This window comes from Rhinoderma darwinii, chromosome 6, assembly GCF_050947455.1.
Source record: "Rhinoderma darwinii isolate aRhiDar2 chromosome 6, aRhiDar2.hap1, whole genome shotgun sequence".
Taxonomy (NCBI): domain Eukaryota; kingdom Metazoa; phylum Chordata; class Amphibia; order Anura; family Rhinodermatidae; genus Rhinoderma; species Rhinoderma darwinii.
Window position 1 is genome coordinate 102283019 of NC_134692.1, and position 12674 is coordinate 102295692.

Below are 12674 nucleotides of genomic sequence, written 5' to 3' on the forward strand. Positions count from 1 at the left end.
GCGGCACAGTATCAAACGCCTTGAAAAGTCCAGATACACCACATCCACAGTCTTACCCAGGTCCAGTCTAGAACTTACTTCCTCGTAGAACCTGAGCAGATTGGTTTGACAGGACTGATCCCTCATAAACCCATGCTGATGCTGCTTTATAAATATATTTTTGTTGAGATACTTCAGGATAACATCTCTAAGAAAACCTTAAATTTTTTTACCCCCAATTGTAGTTACATTTTCGGGTCTACAGTTTCCAGGCTCACTTTTTGACCCCGTTTTGAATATTGGCACCATATTTTCTATGCAACAGTCCTGTAGAACAGACCCTGTCATGATAGAATCCTTAAGAAATAAGTATCTTTCTCTCACGGTACTTAATTCCTACAGAACGCGGGTGTGTATACCATCCGTACCCGGTGATTGGTCTATTTTAAAAGCCATAACTTTTTTAGTTTTCCATCAATATTGCCATATGAGGGCTTGTTTTTTGTGGGACGAGTTGTAGATTTTCACAGCACCATTTATTTGTACCATATAATGTGGTGGGAAACGAGAAAAAAAAATATATGTGGCGTGGAATAGTAAAAAAACAGCGATTCCTCCAAATTTTGGGTAGTTTTGTTTTTACGGCGTTCACCGTGCGGTAAAAACTGCATGTTATCTTTATTCTGTGGGTCAATACGATTACAGCGATACCAAATTTATATTGTTTTCTTTATGTTTTACTACTTTTACAAGGAAAAAACTGATCGTTAAAAATAAAATTAGAGTTTTGTCGCCATATTTTGAGAGCCATAACTTTTTTATTTTTTCGTCGATTTAGCGGTATGAAGGCTTATGTTTTGCGGGGCAAGCTGTAGTTTATATTGGTACCATTTTGGGGTACATGAGACTTTTTGATCACTTTTTATTTAATTTTTTTGTGGGAGATGAAGTGACCAAAAAACCGCAATTCTGATGTTTTTAATTTTTTATTTTTTACGGCGTTCACCGTGCGAACGAAATAATTATATATTGTAATAGTTCAGACTTTTACGGATGCGTCAACACCAGTTATGTTAGGTTTTTATTTTTGACATTGTGCTTGAGGGAAAATGGGAAAAGGTTATTTTTTTTAACTTTTGATTATTTTTATTTTTTTATTAAAAAAAAACTTTATTTTACTGTTTTTCCGTTTTTTATTTTACTTGTCCCCTAGGGGATTTTAACCAGCGATCGCTAGATCGCTTGCACGACATACTGCAATACTAATGTATTGCAATATATCGTGATTCTGACAGTCTCCTATGAAGCCTTCATAGGAGTACAAAGATGGTGGACCTGGGGGCCTTGCCAACCAACCGAACCCCCTGATCTCGCCGCGGTGGGGTGCATTGGAACGTTACAGGGGGTCGCACCCCTGTTTTTAGTCATTAAAATGTCGCGGTCGCTATTGACCCCGGCATTTAATTGGTTAAACAAGCGGGATCGCGCTCGAGAGCGGACTCAGCTCGCTAGTTGGAAGTGTCAGCTATAACACACATCCGACACACTCGCTCACCCGTGAGCCCGCTCCATACTCCCCCACCCGGAGTGCGCCATATATATATGGCGGATGTCGGGAAGGGGTTAAGGTGGCGCTGCACTTGTTGCTGGGCCAAGCATGTGACATTTAATGGATAATTTACTTTATCCTTAATCTTGTCATCAGACATTGGATTTTCCTCTGTAAATACAGTAGAGAAAAAGGCTTTAATAGATTAGACTTTACTCATCCTCCTCCACCATTATATTCAGATTATTTCTGAGAGAGCCATCACTTTCCTTTTAGTTTATTATTTATGTAGTTAAAAAATATTTTTGGGTTATTACTACTTTCTTTATGAGTCCCTCTGTTTCAATGTTTGATGCCTGATTTTTTCTTTATAATTATTTAATACTTCGTCACTGCCATCTTGCTTTAGTAGTTTAAACACTTTTTTTTTTTAGCATTTATTGCCCCCATTACTGGTTTATTCCACCACATCGGTTTTAATTCCCATAAGGTATATATTTTTCACAGGACATGTTTAAGAGGCTTTTAATTTGTCCACTTTTAAATTTGAGGACGCTGTCCCAGTTTATGTCTCAGCCAATGAAAATTGGCCTTTCTGAAGTTTAGTTTTTTTGTAGCTCCTCCACTAAACATCCTTATAAAGAATAAATTAAAGCTTATTATGTTGTGGTCACTATTTCTTAAGTGACCCCTAACCTGTACTTTTATTATTCTGTCATCTGTAAAATTAGGACTAAAATTGCCCCCCACAAAAAAAAACAAACTGTTTCCTTTGTTGGATCTGCAGGTCTCCGCTTGCCAGTTTATATCAGAGTAGTTAAAGTCCCCCACAATAATTACTTCATTACGATTTTCATGCCTCCTCTATTTGCTTTAATAATAGATTTGTTTATATAAATGTGTGTGTGTACAAATATATATTTTTTTATAAAAAAATAAATAAATAAATAAATATATATATATATATATATATATATATATATATATATATATATATATAAAATCCCAAAGTGACAGAAGTCATAATAGAAAGGTAATATTAAATGAACATTGATGTAGCTCTGAATAATTAATTCTAACTCAACAATTAAAAATCTTGCAGATGGGTTTATCATCTGTTATACAACTAATTATATCACATAATCCTTGGCAACAGTCGGTAAAGTAATAGATTGTATTCTGTACACTTGATAAAGAAATATACTGCTCTTGATTGGATTCATTGCAACAAAAACTATACAGATGGATTTTCGTAATTGCTTTTGTTTGCTGCATACTATTCATTGACATCTTATCATTTGTTCTTTGTGTCATTTAAGAGATATATTTTGTTCTACTGTTAATAGATGTTATAAGAAGGGAAATGTGATTGTGTAATAGTAATGACTTACTATAGCTTATATCTGGTGGTAGAGTTCTGCGATGTGTTTTAAATGTGGTTCCTATTTTTTTATCTACTATATTAATACACATATTTCATAAAATATAATACCTAAGATTTTACCTTACCATAAAAAATATGTATGTATAAATTGACTGTTGGACTTCAAAATAATTTTCTCTGGTGTGTCTACGGTACCCTAGTTCAACATTGCCCCCCCCCCAAAAAAAAATAATCCTTAAATCATTCTCAAGCTTCATGAGTCCATAAGTCTACCATTGTAAACCAGCACTATGAATAATATAAAGTGTTCACCCTATGTACTTAAAAAGGCGACAATTCCTCTTTTAGCAGTACTCCTCCATTCACCACCATACATATTTATATCAATCACAGTGCCCTCCCCCCCCCCTGGGGTTTGATTCGTATACACTTATACTGTACATCTATTTTATTCAGGTTAATTGAAACTGTATATGAATTGGACACTCCAGTGATAGAGACGGTCTCTGGTATTTGGACCAGTTAACTGGTATCAGAAAACAGGATTCAATCTCTGCAGTAAAGAGGCAGTATATTATAGTCGTATTAGGTGTATAGGAAAACACTTCATATAAGACTTAATTTGACTTTGTAAAAGGCTATACAGTGAAATTTCTGTAATCTGTCATATGATAATACAGAACATCTGATAATCCAGCACTTGTTCTCAGCCAAGATTTGCAATAACATTGACTAATCAGAGAAGAATAATTGACTAATCCAAAACACCCAATTAGGAAATGAATTAGATTAAAAACCAAGTTATAGTATTGTAACATTTTATTCTGAGCTTTGTTTTACTGTACTAACAAAACATTTTAGCACAATATATGATGCTTTCTATGTGTTATAACTAATATTTGGATGTGTAGTTCATACAATTCTGCTTGTAATGGGTCACCGCTATGATTGCAGTCATCGATGCTGTTCATTAGGTTTTCACCACCTGTAGGACAAAATTCTGGAAAGTCTGACAATGTCATTTGGATTGCAGCGGTGCACAGTCATGCTGGATACAAGGGTATGAAAACATAAATAATTATTTATGAGGCTTACATTAATTTCTTGCTGTGAACAATTGTTCCCAGCAAGAGATTAATGTAGGTCTCATAAACTGTTCCCCCATTGGTTCCAATATGAAATAAATGACAGAATATTAAAGATTTTACAAAAGCCCTAGTTTACCGCCCACTGTTAATAGGGATAGGGTCTAAGCATACACAGTGAATTTGCCTTCATTTGCTGTTACTAAGAGACAAACATGCTTATTTTTAATAAAAATAACTTTTAGAAAAGCCTCTTCTGTAGTTTTGCCTAAGGCTGTTTTCAATATGTGTTCCTGGTGGAAATGATGTGAAGACAATACTGTTTAAAAGATTCAGCAATTTACTGCTATCTATAACATTTAAAAATATATATTTTTTAAACTAAAGAAAGTCTTCTATTTGATACATACACTTATGTAACCATAGTACAATTAAGTTATATACATTAATTTTGAGGTTTCTCTATATTATTAAGTGTCTAAAGCAATGCAAAAGATGAATGGACTTATATTTAGTAGCGGCCATCGACCTGCCTAAATGTATCATCATTATGTCAATATGATAGCTGGATAATTTGGCAATGTGTCTATGCAAGAAATAACTTACCTGTCATAGATTCTGTACTTTGGATGAATAGGTCTAAACTGAACTGACTATTACTTTACTCCAGGCTGTAACATAACTATTGGAGGAGTAGATTTTACAGCCAAACACAGGCTCTAGGGCATTAGGTCCATAACCCCAAATGAGACCTGTACTATAAAAATGTGGGACAGTTGCAGTTCCAGTCACAGATTGTGCAGTCACAGATTGTGTTACAACACACCAGAATTTCTGAATCTTCTTCTATTGGGGCTCACCAACCAAAAAATTGTGATGTCTGCGCATCAACATGTTAGAAGACAATAATCTATTCATTCACTACCAGCAAGTAAAGATCTTGAAAATAATAAGGAATTGAAACCCAAAGTATAATATATTTTTTTTACTCACACAAGAGTGAAGAACCCCTTTAAAGCGTAGTGAATCTGGGACCATAACAGTAAGAGTGTTGTAAAAAATGTTAATTAACCCCTTAATGACCGCCGATACGTCTTTTTACGGCGGTCATTAGTGGGCTTTATTCTAGAGCGCCGCCAAACTACGTCGCTGCTGTAGAATAAAGTAAACAGAGCAGGGAGCCGTGAAATCTCCCTGCTCTCAGCTGCCAGAAGCAGCTGAGGGCTGGGGGCGTCCCTGCTCTGCCGGGTGAGATCGATATTAGTATCGATCTCACCTGTTTAACCCTTCAGATGCGGTGCTCAATAGCGAGCACCGCATCTGAATGGTTTTGGAGAGAGGGAGGGGGCTCCCTCTCATCTCACTGACACCCGGCGATAAAATCGCCGAGTGTCTGTGTCTTCTATGGCAGCCGGGGGTCTAATAAAGACCCCCAGGTCTGCCTGCAGCGAATGCCTGCTAGATCATGCCGCAGGCATGACCTAGCAGATGCCTGTCCGTTTTAAACGGACAGGCAGTAATACACTGCAATACAAAAGTATTGCAGTGTATTATAATAGCGATCGGAGGATAGGGAAGTCCCCTAGTGGGACTAGTAAAAAAGAAAAAAAAGTTTAATAAAGTTAATAAAAAAAAAAAAAGTGAAAAAAAAAAATGAAAAACCCAGCTTTTCCCCTTACAAAATGCTTTACTATTAAAAAAAACTACAATAAAGCAAAAAAGTAACACATATTTGGTATCGCCGCGTCCGTAACGACCCCGACTATAAAGCTGTTACATTATTTAACCCGCACTGTGAACGCCGTAAAAAATAAAATAAAAAACAATGGAAAAATTGCTGTTTTCTGTTAATCCTGACTTAAAAAAAATTTGATAAAAAGAGATCAAAAAGTCGCATCTACTCTCAAATGGTACCAATAAAAACTGCAAGTCGTCCCGCAAAAAACAAGACCTTATACAGCTATGCCGACGCAAAAATAAAAAAGTTACAGCTCTTCGAATGTGACAATGGAAAAATCTAAAAAATCGCTTGGACATTAGGGCCCAGAATGCCAGCAGGGGGAAGGGGTTAAGCTTTTAGAGTTTGGCAATTTAGTAGAGCTGAGTTTGTCATTTGAAACCATAAATACTGATGTCACAGGACTGCAGGTAAACCTACTTATGCTTATTACAAATGTTTCACTTTGCACGAACCAAACAGTGATATGTACACTGAATTCATACTAAATCTATTTTATATGCTATGTAAATGATTACAGCAGGGTTGTAATTAGACTTTGCATCAAAGGTTCCGGCAAAGATTTTTTTTGCCTGCACTAGCCCTGTATCTAAATATACTACTAAAGGAAGTGTGGCTTGTTGGCATTCCCCTGGCACCCAGCTACTGGGGCACATGCCCGTCAGCTTCCCTTTGATATAAGGGATTTTCTATATAAGGACTATTAGTCATATACACTATCCACACAGTTAATTAGCCTCAAACGTTAATTTACAGTGTATAAAACAAAGCTTTAATCATAGTTAAAAAATAAAGTGGTAAAGTGCTTTCTGATGTAATGTGAAACCATGGTTACATTAACAACGCCGATCACAGTTAATGCATTTCTGAAACTTCCACAAAGCTCTTACAAACCATTACAGTGGAAATATTGGTTTATGAAAAATTAATAAAGTCAGTGGAAAATGGAACTTCACATCTGCACAAGCTATTTACTCAGAATCACCCAGAATTAATTATTCCTTATGCTTGGTAGTAATGAGTTTTGCATTAAAATGTATATACTATTATAATAACTATGCAAAATAACCCAAAGAATGACGCTAAAGGCTGTTTTCTTAGAGAATAAATTAGTTAATGTGTTATATATTTAAATTTGCTCTAAGGTTAATGACGACATTTGTCATGGTGTAGAATGGGGGTTGTTTTTTTTCTGTACAAAATATGCGGATCTAAAGTATAAACTATGAAAATGCAGTAAGGAAATATCTAGTAATATATGTAGTGACATGGTTACTTGTTCATAAAGGTGAACCTCTCTCAGACATTGTTGTTTGATCCAGAGGAAAGCAGCGCATTGAAAATATAATGGATGGCACGTCATTGTCGTGTCCTCATGCTAAGGGTCACAGTAATGAAATCCTAACTATTTCCCAATTGTATTACCTCTGACAGCAATTTTAAACACGAAGTACTGAGGCTTATTGATATAGCATTCATACTACAGCGCATATCCAGAAGGAATGAGGAAAAGAACCTCAGCATTGCCTATTATTTGGTTATTTGTTCAACTGCATCTTGAAGAGGTTGTATGAAATTAGAAATATATGACTGTTACTTTAGACACAGCGCTACTTTCTCCGTGGATCTTCTCTGTTATTGCAGTTCGCTTCCAAGCACTGCCTTGTGTTTCTAATCTCATATAATCCCTTTTATCCCTTTAATAATTACATATGTATACATTTTGTTTCTTAGATGTGGACAGATGTACTTTTTAATTTTCCCTACACTGTGTATTGTACAAATAAAATCCACTGAAAATGGCCTTTAGCCCACACTCTGGGACCTCTACACATTTGTATATAGTAATTGTATTGTGGGAAAATGAAAGCCCATTCAGTAGTCAAGTGTATAGCTCTAAAAACATGACATCCCATAATGAAAAGTCTGGACTCAGAAGCAAGACCAAGGGCAAAAGGTTGTTTAATATATCTAGAAATGCAAGTCTTTGCTTCAAAACATGTATATTGGAAGACTCAGGTCTGCACCCTGCCTTTTTTTTATGTGATGTCTAATTAATGTTAAAAACATTAGAACACATGAATAATTTGTACTGATGCCTAAGAGACTGGAGCTTCAAGACAGGTTGATAGGAGACCAACACCCTTGCCTGATATGTCAACTACACTTGTCTGTCATCATAATGTTATGTCATGCAAGTTACATGGCTTTGACAGCTAAAAAATACAGACTATCATAGGGTTGCAGGAATCTTATCACAGCTGGTGCTATGTATAGCAACATCTGCCGTGTAGTTCTACTAAATGTAAGTATGTGTATGTGCAGGCTTAGACAAAGGTGTATAAATATATGGCTGTAGAATATCTGTTATCAAGTGTGATTAACAACGCGGTCTAAATTAATACTGTCTGAGACTCTACTAAGGAGATGACAAGTCTTCTTCCATAAGTGTTTTTTTAGAATACTGATGATATCCTTAGGTCCTTAGGATAAATCATCACCATGTGTTTGGTGAGGGTTTACCCCCAGGACACACACTAATCAGCAAAATGAAGGGCTCACTTGAATGTAGCTGAGATGTAGTATCAGGAACAGTTGGAGAAATGGACGAGCCCCTCTGTCTGGATCAACATTGAAGGGGCTGCGGCTCCTGGGATCCCCACCAATCACATATTAATGTTACAGCCTCAAAAATAGGGTTATAGATTGAATAAAATTACAATAGAAAACCATGTACAAAAGCTCTATAGCTCTGTTAGTCATTGGATAATTGACATTCATTTACTGGTATACTTAAAAACCCTTAAACCCACCCATCGCATAAACGTTTGAGGTAAATGTCTGGGATCTATGTTGAAAGAATGACAAGAAAATATATTCCTTATATCAGCTTATTCTTTCCCCCAAAAAATCATATTTACACTTGGAGCTTTGCTGAATTGCATTGAATTTTATGAAATTATGAAACCTCTTGTCTTTATGAAACCTCTTTTATGAAATTATGAAAAACTCTTTAAGGGATTTTTGCTTTTTTCTACAAAGTATATTTTCAAATCGATATGTATAGTGTTGGTTTATCAATGTACAGAGGCATTACGTGAAGTTTCTGAACACTAATGCAATATCGGTTAAAGGATCCTCTACATATCATTTATAAGTAAATGTACTGGTCTTCCCCTATAGGGCAAAAGGTACTTTTGGAACCCCGAGGGCTCCATGGCCAGAACACAACCCTATAGATATGTCCCTGTTAATATAATTATGATAGAAGGCTAAAAGTGCTGTTTTCAATAAATGTTACAGTTTATGTTCTATTCAGATATTTGTTGAAAATGTATATGTCAATTATATTACATTTGATGTGTATAAAGCTATTAATATAAATCATGAGTTATATAGGCAAGGGTTCATTAAAGTTCCCCTTGTATTTAGTAATTAGAAAATAAAAAAGAAACCCTGATTTTTTATTATACTCAATTTGTTACATTCCACAGGGGAATTTGCAAATTGCTTTCTGTACATTTATTATATCCCCTAAGGAACTTATTGTAAAATAATTAAATCTACAGGATATATTTTCTGCTGTTCGCATATTTTTAATTCATGGATCTAGGCATCCCAGAAATTCCTTTCCTCATTAGATCTGAACCTTTAAAAAAAAATATTAAAAAAATCTCATATTGCAGGCTACATTGTGAAGCTGTAATACATGAAAATGTGCAAATAGGTATAAGACCTTTTTGGTTTGGAAAATTATAGTAATTTTATAGTAATAAATATGAGTCTATATACCACCACTGAAATGTTAATTTTCTATCTATCTATCTATCTATCTATCTATCTATCTATCTATCTATCTATCTATCTATCTATCTATCTATCATCTATCTATCTATCTATCTATCTATCTATCTATCTATCTATCTATCTATCTATCTATCTATCTATCTATCTATCTATCTATCTATCTATCTATCTATCTATCTATCTATCTACCTCTCTCTCTCTCTCTCTCTCTCTATCTATCTATCTATCTATCTATCATTTTTATTCCATTTAATTTTGTGGTTTATTATTCTCTGTCTCTTTTAAGGGAATTAGTGTAGTAAGATAATTTCCATAATGTAGCTTGTCCTTCCCAAAAAGTAAAGGATCAGAAAAGTAAAAAAAAACTCCAACCATAACGGGTGGCAATCATATGATTACGCCCATAGGTATTAGATTGGGGATGGATCCTAAAAACAATTATTTCATGTCCAAGAGCCAACATAATCCCAAATATCGTCCATTTTGAACAAAGAAATATATGACTTCTGGTGTTGCAGTCTCAAAACATAACTTCCTTAGGTCACCTACCTTCATCCTAAAAATGTGAAGTTTTTACTTCCATATTTGAGTTCTTGGAAATTGAGCCTATTGTGTCACCGCAACTTAAAATACAGTCTAACTATTTTGTGTGCATACAAGACAAGAAGAATTCCTAGAACAATAATTTAATATATATATTTTTTTTAGTTATTTGTATTCTAATAAAAGGTGATACAAGTTGATGGGTAAAGTAGAATATATGTAGTATGTAATATGGATATAGTGTGACTATGTAACTAGTAATTTTTGTTATTATTATTATTATTATTATCATTATTATTATTATCATTATTACTATCATTATTGTGTAAAAAATACTAATATTTCAGACCTATTTGCCCAAGCCAAATGCCTAGTCCATTTATCAATACACTCAATTAATCTAGATTAGCATATTTGTTGGGTAAAAATTGCCTATATGGTATAAAATAAAACAGGGCTGTAAAAAAAAAGTACAGAATTAGAAATTTCGAAAATAGGGGACAAATCTTTTTCTACAAGTTCAGCATTGATTAGCACAAACATTTTATAGCCAGCATAAAATAGTAATTCTCTTTCTATCTGAATAATGTGGTTGTTTGGTACTCTCTTGCCTTTGCCGCCAGCTCATGTATTCTTACTCTGTAATTAATGGGTATTAATTGATGCTCCTTTCCAAGGTCACCAGGCCAGCTAATGGCCTCACTCCCAGGTAAAGTGACAGGGATTAGTCTGTGTGGTAGTATAAGCAGCCATTGAGCGAAGTATTCTGTAAGGTGAAGAAGAGTCATAGATATATTTTCTCAAAGATGTTCTCATGATAAATAACAAGGGACAAATCCTCAGCAGCTTGAATTCTTCTTTTGATAATTGTTGAGCTACTGTGAACATTGCTCTCTGTGACACAAAACACTGGCAGCAGATTTCAGAACAGATGTATTGATTGTAGATTGTAATCAGTTCCATTGTCGAGTGTAGAAATATGATTTAGGAAGCACAACAGTGTATAAATCAGTCCGTGTTTTTGCTCTTCATGTAATTGTCTGATAAAACTTCAATCAGTTTCTGTAATTAAACTAATGGTCTAAATTAATTTCCAGATCACTAGTTATTCACTCCAATTTAGAAAACGACATTACATTAAGTCCAATTAATAGGAAGCAAGTTAACGGTTGAATAGAAAAAATGTACTGTAATGGTTTTTTTCTCCTATCTTAAACACCTGTCAGATTGAAATAATTTTGCAGGAGTTCATTAGATATATGAATGTGTTCCAGGAGCAGCAATGTGTACATGTGTAGACAGATGGAGAATAGTTCCTTACAATAAATGGTGCAATTGATAATTCAAAATTTCTCATTAACTTACATTCACGATTAAAGTAAACAAAAATAAGCTGCAAGACAGCAAAGCTTTTATAGCCGGTCAATAATTACTGCAGACTGTCCCCTGTAACATGCTCTCTCTGTATTACTTTTTGAATATAGACAGACACAGCAGAACTTAGTCTGTAAATGTCTCAGAGATGGCTTTGTAATTTGGCACAACATAGCATTATATCACAATGCTGCAAATACTATATTGAGTTATCTTAAAGGGGCTGTTAAGTTTGTGCAATCCCCTGTTCATCTGATTAGTCTACTGGGTCTCAACGATCTACTGGGGGAAGTGACCAGCTAAGGCTCATCTCTTTATTTATATAGTGCCAACATATTCCGCAGCACTTTACAAAACTAATTAACAATTACAACAAAAGGTGTGAGGACCCTTCTTGCAAGAGCTTACAATATATGAGGAAATAGGGGTGACACAAAATGTATAAAGTCCTTGTTCAATACAATGGTCCAGCCATTTTTGTTATAAACATGGAGTATTACACATAAAGCTGCATGAGCCGCTCACCAGCCACTATCTGTGGAGTGTGGGGGATACTGCTGAATGAAGGGTTGAGGTTCTGATGAATAATGTAATATGAGGCCAAGGAAAGGAGTCTGATTAGGGAATGGGAGTGGGAGATTCAGATTATGGAGGATGTTAATCTAAGGTCGTTGGCAGAACGTAGATCACGGAAATGGTGGTAGACAGAGGTGGAGATGTAAAAAAGTGCAGCACTATGGACAGAGGCGTAACTGGAAACTTCTGGGCCCCAATACAAAATCTATAACACTTGTCTTCTTCTTACGCAGCTGAGGGGCTTTTGGGTCCCCTCAGGTTTCAGGGCCCGGGTGCAACTGCTGCCTCTGCACCACCTATAGCTATACCCCTGACTGTGAAGAACGTTGTGGGTGAGAGTAATAACTTTACATTTTATTCTGAAGGGAATGGGCAACCAGTGCAGTGACTGGCACAGGGTAGAGGCATTGGTGTAGCGGTTGGGCAGAAAGATGAGCCTGGCTGCTGCATTACGGATAGGTTGAAGAGGGGAAAGTTTAGTGAAGGGAAGACAGATTAGAATCGAGTGTATGTATGGACGTGCTGGCTCCTCTAGAGGTATAGACACTTATGTTTATATTCCATAATAGGGTATATAAATGGAACTACTTTAACTCACTTGGTTATCCCCGGTCAGTTATTACAGTGAACAAAACGAGC

General features: G+C 35.4%; 1 protein-coding gene across 6 annotated transcripts in view; it reads left to right on the plus strand.

Moving 5' to 3' along the window:
* Positions 1-12674, plus strand: part of RBFOX1 (RNA binding fox-1 homolog 1) — a 602126-nt gene that overhangs the window by 481834 nt on the left and 107618 nt on the right. The window lies entirely within an intron of this gene.